Source organism: Schistocerca piceifrons, chromosome 7, assembly GCF_021461385.2.
Source record: "Schistocerca piceifrons isolate TAMUIC-IGC-003096 chromosome 7, iqSchPice1.1, whole genome shotgun sequence".
In the NCBI taxonomy this organism is placed as follows: Eukaryota; Metazoa; Arthropoda; class Insecta; order Orthoptera; family Acrididae; genus Schistocerca; species Schistocerca piceifrons.
In genome coordinates, this window is record NC_060144.1 from 369095251 (window position 1) to 369107511 (window position 12261).

General features: G+C 43.4%; 1 non-coding gene across 1 annotated transcript; it reads right to left on the reverse strand.

Moving 5' to 3' along the window:
* Positions 1–11353: 11353 nt before the first annotated feature.
* Positions 11354–11428, reverse strand: Trnat-ugu. The gene has a single exon. It is a non-coding gene; the product is annotated as a tRNA-Thr (tRNA).
* Positions 11429–12261: the final 833 nt, after the last annotated feature.

Below are 12261 nucleotides of genomic sequence, written 5' to 3' on the forward strand. Positions count from 1 at the left end.
GCGAGCTGCCACTCTGTACTTCATATCTCAAACGCTTTGAGGAATGTACGGATTCACCACTGACCTTTGCGGTCCCTGATTTATCACTCATAAAGCATATCGAGTATGTAATGTAAAGACGTACAAAGTCATACCAGCCTGCAGCCTTAAGTCTTAATTAACTTAACATGACATTTTAAAGCCGTTTAACTCCATTCCACAACGAATAAAAATGTATTTGTGCCTATAGGAGTCACATCTCATACCGCTCTGATGGCGGACCTGTTGCAAATGGATGAAAGTTAAATCAATCTATACATGCTATGTGATGAATATTTTCAAAAGGGTTGATAAATATCGGACTGGTGTTTCATGGTGTAACGCTTTCCATTTATGTCGGCGTATTTTTATGAAGTCGCAGATACGAGGGAGGCTTTGCAGGTTGGCGTTTGCAGGCTTGCAATGCCGCTCCAGGTTCTACCGGTACGGCGCTATCTCCGTGGCGAGCACGGGTTCCGGACAGTAGCGTGTCGCTCGTCCTTCCCCCCAGGCCTCCCACGGTGACTTGCTACAGATCCCTTTAAGTGGCTGGGCAAACAACGGCCATTCTCGCGTGTGTTTGCAGGACAATTTGTCCGCCGCCGGTTCCCCGCCTCTGCCCACGAGGATAGGGGGACGGCACCCCACCCTACGTGCTCGTGTGCGCGTGTGCTGCTCTCCCATTCACGCAGGCCATGCATACGAGACCCCACATTAGCGGAGAAAGCGCACCGCTGCCCCCCCTCCACTCCCCCTGAGGTTCTCTCCAGACCTACAATCTTGGCAGCAACGTCTCGAATCCATCTCACGCAGGCTCCGAGTGGCCACTCGTATCTTTCTGCAATGGCAGGAGAAAGTCATGTAATGTGCTGTACGGTACGGTACGGTATCGTAGTACAGGGTGTTCAAAAAGCGAGTTGCAGCCAAAAGTGGTCGACCTAAATCGCTTACACTAGACAAGTTTATAGCCATACAAGCATCGTTTCATTGAATGCCACGAAGCCTGTGCGACGTCTGTATAACCAGTCTAGTCTCTCTCTTGGTTCTGAATTTAGTAAAGTCCGAAGCGACTGGAAGAAACACAGGTGACTCTTGTATATAAGAAGGGTAAAAGAACTGACCTGCGAAATCATAGACCTATATTCTTGCATAGGTTTTCTGCAGAATTCTTGAATGTATTCGCAGTTCAAATGGAATAAATTTCCGTGATGTCGGAAAGCTTCTGTTCACAAATCAGCATAGATTTAACGAGCATCGCTTGTGCGAAACTCAGCTTGCGCTTTTCTAATATACTGCGAACTGTGGATGAAGGGTAACAGACAAATTCCATATTGCCAGATTTCCGGAAAACTTTTGACACAGTGCCCCACTGGAGACTGTTAACGAATGTGAGGGCATACGGAATTCATTTCAGATATGTGAGTTGCTTAAAGACTTCTTAACTTACAGAAACCATTATGTTGTTCTCGACAGCGAATGTTCATCAGAGACAAGGGTATCATCAGGAGAGCCCCAGGGAAGTGTCATAGGACCGCTCTTAGTCTCTATATACCTTAATGATCTGACGGACAGGGTGAGCAGCAGTCTGTGACTGTCAGCTGACGACGCTGTGATGTACGGGAAAGTGTCGTCATTGAGCGACTATAGGAGGATACAGGATGATTTAGACAAAATTTCTAGTTGGTGTGAATGGTAGCTTGCTCTAAATCTAGAAAAATGTGAATGAATACAGCTGAGTAGGAGAAACAATCCCGTGATGTTCGAATACAGCGTTAGTAGTGCGCTGCTTGGCACAGATACGTCGATTAAATATATAGGCATAACGTTTCAAAGCAATGTGAAATGGGACGAGCACGTAAGGACTGTAGTGGGAAGGGCGAGTGGTCGACTTTGGTTTACTGAGAGACTTTTGAAAAAGTGTGGTTCATCTGTAAAGAAGAGCGCTTATAGAACACTAGTGCTGCTCATTCTTGAGTACTGCTCGATTTTCGGATTAAAGGAAGACATAGGTCATAGAATCAATTCAGAGGTGGGCTACTAAATTTGTTATAGGTAGGTTCGATCAACAAGCAAGTATTACAGCGATGTTTCGTAAAGTCCAATGGAAACCCCTGAAGGGAATACGACGTTATTTCGCGAAACAGTGTTAAGAAGCTGTCTACAGAACAATTCTACTGCCCCCCCCCCCCCCCCAAGCGTACTTTACGACTAAGGAATACGAAGATAAGAGAAATTAGGGTTCCTACCGAGGCATATAAACAGTCGTTTTTCCCTCGCGCTATTTGCGACTGGAACAGGAAAGGAAATGCCTATTAATGGTCCTAGATACCCCCCGCCATGCGCCATACCGTTGCCTGCTGAGTATCGAGGTAGATCTAATGAGGCATCCAAGCGACATTAGTGAGTAGTTATCTGAAGACAGTGGACTTTTTTCAGTAGTCCATGTCATCTTTAGTGCCAAATAGTGAAAAACTCTATAATTAGTTTTATTCTTGTGAGTCACGATTACAACTTGATGGATATGTAAATAACAAAATTCATGCACTTGAGATATGGAAAATTGACTGCTCGACATCAGCTGCACTGTCCTTCGTGGTGTAGGGTGTCGAGATGGCAACTGTTTACAAGAATGCAGCAGTCTGAGGCTCTTCTTTGAGCGAAAAATGCCGGTGTGGCAGCTGGCGCTGCGTGGGGTGTATCTGGCCAGAGAGAGCAGGCGGATTTCAACAAAGACGAGGTGCGTTATTTACTCGATGGATCCGCTACATAATGGGAGTACCTCACCTCCATCCTCCCCCTCCCTCTCTTTGTGTTCAAGAGTGAAGTGGAAATTTTGAATCAACAGAGAAACTGTGGAAAGACACTATGACACGAAACAGCGAATCTTAAATTATCAATTATTTTCGCAGTTAGCGATGTGAAGTAAAAAGAAGTTTCAAAAATAAAAAGACTCCTACTAAAGGGAGTTTCGTACACAATGTAATCGGTATAAGTATAGATATTTTTATTGATGACTGAGGACGATACACTGAACATTACTTCAGTATTTACTTAATTTGCAGACTAATAATTGCAGATATTAGAAGCAGCATCTTTCTAGGTTGGTTAGTACCTCCAAGCACCTGTGGGAAGAATAAGCCATGAATGCTTATATTCCCCTCGGCAGCAGGTTTGGTATTGGAGTGTGCACGTATTGCTGCAAAACGGTTAGTCTATACTGACAGGCGTAGTCCACTTAGGGCGCAGTTCGGACTGTGCAGGAAACATCAGGTCATTATTTGTGGGACGTGTTAGCGGGAAGATTGTTAGATACAGAGAGAAAACAACTAACATGCTGAAGTGGGTGCTTATTAATGTACCAAAGACCACAGTATCTGCACTTATTCTGATAACACCCTGTATTTTACGAATATTGTGCAGTAAGTCGGCTGTGGTGGCCTGCCATGTAGAGAGACTCCAGGTCTGGGAACCCCGTTTGGTCTCGTAAAGGAGTAAGGAATTTTCCTCTTTTCACGGTTTAAGTGTCATAGCCTATATTTTACATAACAAGTCAGTATTTGCAACAAGGGTAGGTGGATTTCCTTGTGGTACGGAATCTGGTGAACGCCAACTGGATCACTACAAAATGGTACACTTAAGTGTGATGATGACCCCAGCCCGACCTCATTCTCGGCTGCGATCTGACAGCAGGAATACGTGCTCCGGGTGCTACATGAGGTTGTCTTAGTACAGCCGAGGCTGAGTAAAAATTACTTAGAACTGTGACAGCACACAAAGGTAAGAATCTAGGATTTGTGGTGTAACAGTCTGCTGCTGTTTATTTACTAGTTTCGTTATATCTAAGATGTTTTGTGTTGTAGTAAATTTATTTATATCGGCGCTAATAATAAAAATGTAAAACCGTCGCATCTGTTTGTCTGTTTGAACGTGATAATCTCCAAATCTGCTGGACAAATTTTCATGGGATTTTCACAGGCGGTTTGAACGTAGCTTGGGACGACGTACGGGCTTTGTTTCATCAAAACGAGATCACCAAAAGGAAAAAGATATTGTGATTTAAAGTTTTACATAAATCCATCGCGTCTGTCTGTTTGAACGCAATAATTTCCAAACCCGCTAAACAAATTTTCGTAGGGTTTCCACAGGTAACTTGAGCGTAGCTTGGGGAAACATGTACGCTTTATTTCATCAAAACCAGACCACGAAAAAAAAGGTATCGTAATTGAGCCCAAGAACATTAAAGGGGGGGGGCATGTTACATTGTTACTAAACCATCATAAATTTGACTTCTCTATATTTTACTCAAAGAAAGTCATAATTTAAAGTTTATGCAGGAGTTAATTACAAAGCATAAGGTCTGCAGTGGTATGTCACATACAAAATAAGTTCAAAATGTTTGTTTTACGCCCTGTACTGACAATACCAGATTGGAGAGAATTGCGAATTGGTACCAACTCGAATCGTAAATTTTACGAGGGTCTAGTGATTTAGGATTAAATTTTAGGAGTCTGCTTAGCTTAGTAGTTCGGATGTTTACCTTAGTGACGGCGTAGTACACCAAAGAATCAATTGATGGCGCTGTTAGTTTCGTAGTACAACAAAAATGGTTCAAATGGCTCTGAGCACTATGCGACTTAACTTCTGAGGTCATCAGTCGCCTAGAACTTAGAACTAATTAAACCTAATTAACCTAAGGACATCACACACATCCGTGCCCGAGGCAGGATTCGAATCTGCGACCGTAGCGGTCGCTCGGTTCCAGACTGTAGCGCCTAGAACCGCACGACCATTCCGGCCGGCCGTAGTACAACAAAGACCCGATTATGGCGCTGTTAGCTTTAATGTGTTTACCTTACAACGTGTTACGATACAACATGTGCTGCAGACCATGTAACACCGTATTCAATTACGTGAATTGCATATGGAGGCAGCTTTGACCGATTTTTGTACCATAGTCAATATCTCATAACGTTGCGTTAGCGTCTGATCATCCCGTGCCAAGTATCTGAATGGCTCTTGTAGAGCGACAGAGAACTGTTTTCAGATTTTATTGAATCAATTACACATGCAGACCAGCATCGCTTGAGTCATAGACAGTCTGAATGTTACTTCATAGATGAATGGAACGGAAAATTGATTGCAGATTAGGTGAGGACGAGGGGAACTCTAGGAATAGTTTTCGAACTTTATTTAACAATAGATGTCATATTAAGGAGACACAGGGAATCATACAACTCATTGATAGTTTTAGAGAAGGATTTTGATAATTTGGAAGGGAATAAAATGTTTTTCATTCTTAGACAGTGTGGTACCTATTACAGGAGCAGAATGGTAATTCCTTCTATTTGTGCGAAGTAGGCAGAACAAGAAAGAATGTAAGGCAGGGTAGTTCATTGTCACCACTGATAATTAGTATACTATGGTGGCAATGAGTAAAGCATAGGACTATAACGACATCGGAGTTGTTTGTCACGGGCAGAAGATCATCGTTATATAGTTTACTGACGAAGTGAACAGTAACTGACTCGGATGCAAAACGAAATGAATCAAATGTTGTCTCACGGCTTAAATGAGCAAATAAATAAAAAGGAAAATGGAAGTAATGGTGCGCGCAGTAAATAAATGGCTGGATGGCTATATCTGAACAATTCACTCAGGATGAGAATTTTGCACTGTATGACATGACATTCCCAGGCTCAAGACGCTGCCCCAATTTGTGCCTTCCAGGAACCTCCAGCAACAGACTGCTCTGTAACAAACAGCACTGGGGGTGCCGTACTTTCACTGTTCGGACAGCACACTCTTCTTGTCGGCTATCGACTGTACCACAGCTGCCAAAGCGTCTGGCCAAATCCGACCTATTCGGCTATTCGGTGGTACTCCATGGTTGCCTCTCATGTTACTCGCTAGGTTGTACTCCCATTTCTGCCCGATGTAGCCGTCTGGTCTTGCACATCGACTCGTGCCTGTGTTGGCGTCGCGGTGCCTTCGCTGACAGCAATCTAATGCAGTCGCCCTTTAGCAGACCACAACTCTTTTTGCATGGCTTTTCAAACTGCTGCTGCTGAGTGACGTCTTGTGAGGCATAATTGTCACTGACGTTTTTGAGGCAACTGGGTGACTTATGTCTCTGCGTGATCAATTTGGACTCCAGGCGCCCGTTATAAACAACGGTACAAACCGTGTAGCAGCTTGGTTCACGGCGAATGCAATTAATGGCAGGCGTGAAATGGAGCGAGGATCTGTGGCGTACTTTTCTTTTATTGAAGAGTTAAGCGTTTGTCTGATCGTCGTAGAAGAGCGTGGAAGTTGCCAGGGGAAATGACAAAGGCATGGTGTCCCACAGGTTCAACAGTGATGTGGTTTCGTCATGTTTTGGGCCACTACCATGTGTGGACAACGGACGCCTTTCATCACTATCGAGGGTAATTTACGGATAGGATCCTTCAGTCAATTGACCTGCCCTATGGTCAATCTACCTGCCATTGGTTCATTTTTCAATACGATAATGCACGAGCTCACTTTGTCCATCTCGTGAACACCGTCCTTCAAGAGGCAGGAAACAACCATATGAAATGTTCTGCAGTATGTACTGATAAGAACCAGTTGAAACTTGCAATATATCTGTGTACCTCACTGGACAACCTTGAAATGTTGGAACAGGGCTTGAGCAACAAGGTCTCGACCGCATCATGGACATCATGTCCAGGAGCATCGAATATTTTACACAACATGGGTTGGTGCAACACGGTACTAAATGTCATGCAGCAGTAAATTATTATTTAAAAAATGTGACACTTTCGGAGTGGCTGCGTCTGTTTTGGTTTATTTTATGTTCACTCCACAGCAAAGTATCCTTTCAGTTGCAAAAGACTTATTCTTTCATTTCTTACACCCTTTGAATTTCATCCCATTCACACACATGCAAATGGCGCAAAACATTTTTTGATCAGTTTACAATTGTAAATTAATGAATTGTAAGCTAATGAAAACTTCCCGAAGCGACGTATAAACCCAATCCTATTCGTTGAAATAGACAAGGAAAGTTAGAGTAGTACTGGACACTGGATTGTATCGTGCAACAGTTGTTTCTAAGCTCAAGCGACAGTGGGAGCACTTGTTACGCTATTTGTTCATGAACTATGAAGGAACAAAGGCAATTATGAATCAAAATAATGTTGCATTTTGGAGTGGTAACAATTTACCTGTTCCTAGTGAGTTTTTCGATGCACAAACTTAAATTTGGAGTGTTGTGTTGTGTGCTATTTATATTGGATGTGACAATGTCCAGCCAAAAAAATAACAATGGTGTGCCATAAGTTTTTTGGAAATTTCCATTTCTCCTCCTACATACTTAGCACTCTGCCAATCAAACACAAATCTCTGCTTTTCGTTGGGAAGGGTGCCCGGCGCTTCCCGTTATGAAATTCCTCAGAGGTCAGCTCGTTTGTGACCCCGTGCATTTCTTCACAAATAAAGAGATGTCTTTTCGCCTTGTTCCGTCCCCCAATGCTCTTTCTCGAGGTACGCTATCCCAAAATTTGTTTGTCTCACCAGAATTCAAACTCTCATCCACACTGTTTGTACTACGGGGTTTCCGCAGCCTCCACTGTTGTAACCGCAGCTTCCTCAGTCTGCTCTCTCTCAGGGCAGTAAATTTCATCCCTGTATAACAATTCTCTTCCCACTCTCTCTTTACCCGATAGTAGCTTCTGAGGAATGCATAGCACGCATCACCATTTCAGTCAGTGCTCAGTTCTAATTAACTCGCATACATGTAGTACTACTGACATTGTTAGTACGTGGTGCCAGCCAGCATCAGCCACTGATTAACAATCCAAGTGTGCATTGTAAACATTGAAATATATACAACATATGTGGATATATATAAATCGAAAAGAATTTATGGAATATTAAATATCTATGGCAAAATCTTGCCGCTTTACAATGAACTGAATGCAGCCAGTTGCTGGATGGCCAGGAACGAAGAAGTGGCTGCAGAGCCAGGTACAGGAAACCTCTACAAGCTGGTAAGCTGCGTAGCTGTGGATGGGACACCACAAACAGTCAGGGTTGAGTGTGGCCGCCGTGTGGACACAACCGCCTGGTGGAATGGATGGTGTATTTTCCCTGGGGAGTGGACAGTGATTCCAGTCGAGGTGCAGAAAGGGGCACTACCCACATGCTTTGGTAGCTGACAGTTGCACCCTACTGTTAAGCCTTATCAAACAGCGCTCCATGAGCGTGAGCGCTCGACATGCGCTGATGCCTAGCACTCCAAGTGCAGCGTCAAGTGGGGCCGAGGGTCAAGGAGGGAGAGGAAAATAAAGGCTGCTGTCGGACACCATTAGACAAAAGCATTCGCCATGTCAGCAGTTTGCTAACCAACCTGCATTAAATTAGATTTAATTTCTGCATTAGTAGTTCTATGCACTTGTCCAAAAAAGAAAAAAATAGAGAAGCCACTCCTTCAATGCCAGATGGGAGCAACCTTACTTTTCGTGTCGTTTAAGGGCCAAGAAAGAGGTTTAATATGCCACCGCACTATTGTGAGCTGGAAAAACATATATTGGCAAGTCACTGCAACACGTCACAAATATGATACGATCCACTTTTTTTCTGATTAACAATGGTGAATGCTGGTCAATTGAAGGTGGCCATGAGTGAATAAAACTGAGTTCAGCTTAAGTAGATTGGTGACAAAATCTTTTATTCTCAACATCACATGTTATTTGATTTCTTTAAGTGTTTTAATGAAAGGGAAGAATGATTTGTTAACAGATGTGGTGGACTAGGCTGATGCTATCAAACAAAACTTAATCCTATGGAAAAAAATCAGCTTCACGTTCATGACATGAAACATTTCCGATAACTCAAGGCAGTCATTTGTGAACTACACATGACTGAGTACATTTAAGTAACAGAAACATTCCATAAAGAGTTCTCAGTGAAATTGCATGACATTGCATGACTGAAGATTAATTTCGATTTGTCAGACGATTTTCGTTTTTCACTGCTAATGTACCACATTATTCCGACTTGAGGTGATAAATTTACAGTGGAGCACCCAGCTCAACGACCTGTTTGTCCATTCCAGGAATTCACAAGGAATTCACCAAGCGCAATAACCTCGATTGCACAGACAAAATTTTTGTTCTCTTATGAAACTTGAAAGGTCGAAAGCCACTCTCTCACTTTAACTACTCTGTCTGTCAGATTAATATTTATTTTAGGTCATAATCTCTGTGTTCCCCAATATTACATTTGGTGTGTATGGCTTATGACTTTGTTACATGAGAAGATTGTGAGCAGAATGTTCTTATAACTGCACGTATAGCCTGTAGGGAACTTGTACCTGAGGGGCCATAGTGATGTGGGCCATTAATGTTGTGTCCAGCCTGTGCGCGTGATTCGGGGAAGCAGCGCTCTGTGAATTGTACCTGGAGAGGGACCTAGGGCTGTGGCACCTCACTCTTCCCGCTTAGGGTCAGAGCAGGAGGCTGCCGGCTCGGGAAGCGCTTTGCCTGGGCCAGGCGACAAGTGGCATAAATTGGGTGGAGGAAGCCATATAAGAGAGAATGCTGCAGTCGGAGCCTTTGTGCAAGCAGTGGGACGGTCATAAAACTATAAGCATTCTCATGTTAGAATCTGGGACGATACAATCAGAGCGGCTGATGCACGTGTTTAGTGGAGGCAGGACTGTAATTCCCCTGACGTCAGGAATTCGCCTATCTATCTATATATATATATATATATATATATATATATATATATATATATATATATATATATATATATATGTATGTATGTATTCAAAGGCATGACTGTCTGGGCAGCGTAATGGCCTTCTTTCATAAATTGGAAATAGTTGGCCCGGAAAGATTAAATCTCTTCGTAAATGAAGGACTGTGGTCTCGTTTTTTGCTGAAACATGGCCATGCTTACCGCGAGAATGACGCCACCCTAGTCTAAAACTTTCTTCTTTCACAAGCTGTGACATGGTCTCGAATTGATGAGTGACCCAAATATAGAATAAATTTCCTTTACTTCACGACTATGGTCACAAATTTTTTGTGATCGAACTACTGGTTTAGATCTATAATGACCATTCTCAGATCTGTTTTATAAAAACATGTCCTAGTATACTGGATCCATAGAATTTGACAATGCCTCTATGGCTCCAGTATATCAAGATAACTTTTATAAAACAGATCATTATAGACGGAAACCGGTAGTCTAATGACAAAAAATGTCTGATCATAGACGTGAAGTGAAGGAAATTTACTTCTTTTTTCGGACAAGAGAGATTTTGAGTCGCTGATGGGCTCCCCTCAACATGTGCAATGCAGAGGATTACTTCCCCAGTGTGGGAACCCCGGTGCTGTGTCTGGATTGACTACCACGCCAGCAGAACAGTCAAGAGGGGAGATTCAATGAGGGGAGGATAGTTCGATTGCTTTGTACAGCTTGGAGGCGGTTTTTTTCCACCATTTGGCTCCTGTGAGAGGCTTGGTGGAAACTGATTGTGATTCTTTGCTTCTTCAGCTTCTGGTCCTCCCCGAGTGGAGAACCACAGGTCACCCTAGTGTGTGACACTTGTGGTATGCAACTTGTGGTGGACTAAGAGCCAGTGGCAATTTCCAGATGCACCGACAATGGAACTGCAAATCATCTCTGACGTATCGTGTGTCACAAGGGTGAACTTAATCGTCCTGAGTTGGTCGTCTGACGTTTGACAATTCCAGCATGCGCCATCGTACCTGTTAATCATACTGGTTGGCCAGACCAACAAATGGGTGCACCTCACACTGAAATCTGCCGGGATTTCAGGGCTCTGAGAGGGAAGTTCCCCGCGTTCTAATAACGAGAACATCTGTCCGCGTAGTCTGCAAGTTTTCGTGGACGCGCCAGAACACCACAGCTGCTGCCGCGCTCCGACCCTCGCCCACAGCGTGCCTTTTCCTGCTGCCTCTAGAGTCAAACTGAAAGGGTGAAGTATTGCTGCACCGGTGTAGGGTTGTTCAGTGATGTTCACAGCTTCCTGTTCTCTGTGAATCATGGTTTGTGGTGTGACTGATCGTAGTTGATTCCATTTGAATAGAATTTGGCCTCACAGGGATTCATGTAAACAAAGTCTGATTGCGTCGCAGAGGTGATTAATTCAGGGGAGAACTTGTATACCCAATGAATGATTTGCCGATCAAGCACCGTTCCTTTCCTGATTTATGTTTGTCATTTTTTTGTAAGATTTATAAGCTCAAATTAGAATTATATATTAATATCTTCAGCTGCTGACGGGCATCGATATACATCAACGGGGATAGGGGAAAATGTGTGCTCCGACCGGGACTCGAACCCGGGATCTCCTGCTTACATGGCAGACGCTCTATCCATCTGAGCCACCGAGGGCAAGAGGATAGCGCGACTGCAGGGACTATCTCGCGCACGCCTCCCGCGAGACCCACATTCTCACCTACTATGTCCACACACTACGTTCGTAGTGTCCCACCCCAACACATTCATTACTCGTGGAAGATATCCTTACCAAGTCCCATAAGAGTTCGGGGAATATGTGTGCATCCGCACAGAAGAAGGTCATGGCCGGTATTGCCAGAACTATATACTTATATGGGTAGGATGAACAAAAACTTCTCATTATTTTTGCAAACTTAAATATACCACTGTTCTCATTCATACTACCCCATACATTCACTGTTTTTATTTTATTGCGGTGATTAATGGATACACCAGCAATTCAGAATGCAGTCGTACTAAATTAGTTAATCTGATGATTAATTTGAGTTCTGAAAGTGATCGCAGACTAAGGCAACAAAAGTGCCATGAGTAAGTTCACTAATTTCATATATAAAAATTAAGGGTGTAGCCCACGATTTGAAGATTGTAAAGAAGACAATACTGTTCTATATGTAAAGATAATAACATTTAGCATCAATTGGTCATATATTAATGATAAATCAAGTGATCTCTTCCAAACTGACGAAGTTCCGCCAGGTTTCAATTTTAACAAATTGTAATGCGTGTAACTCCATATGTTTGCCGGCCGGTGTGGCCGAGTGGTTCTAGGCGCTTCAGTCTGGAACCGCGCGACCGCTACGGTCGTTGGTTCGAATCCTGCCTCGGGCATGGATGTGTGTGATGTCCTTAGGTTAGTTAGGTTTAAGTAGTTCTAATTTCTAGGGGACTGATGACCTCAGATGTTAAGTCCCATAGTGCTCAGAGCCA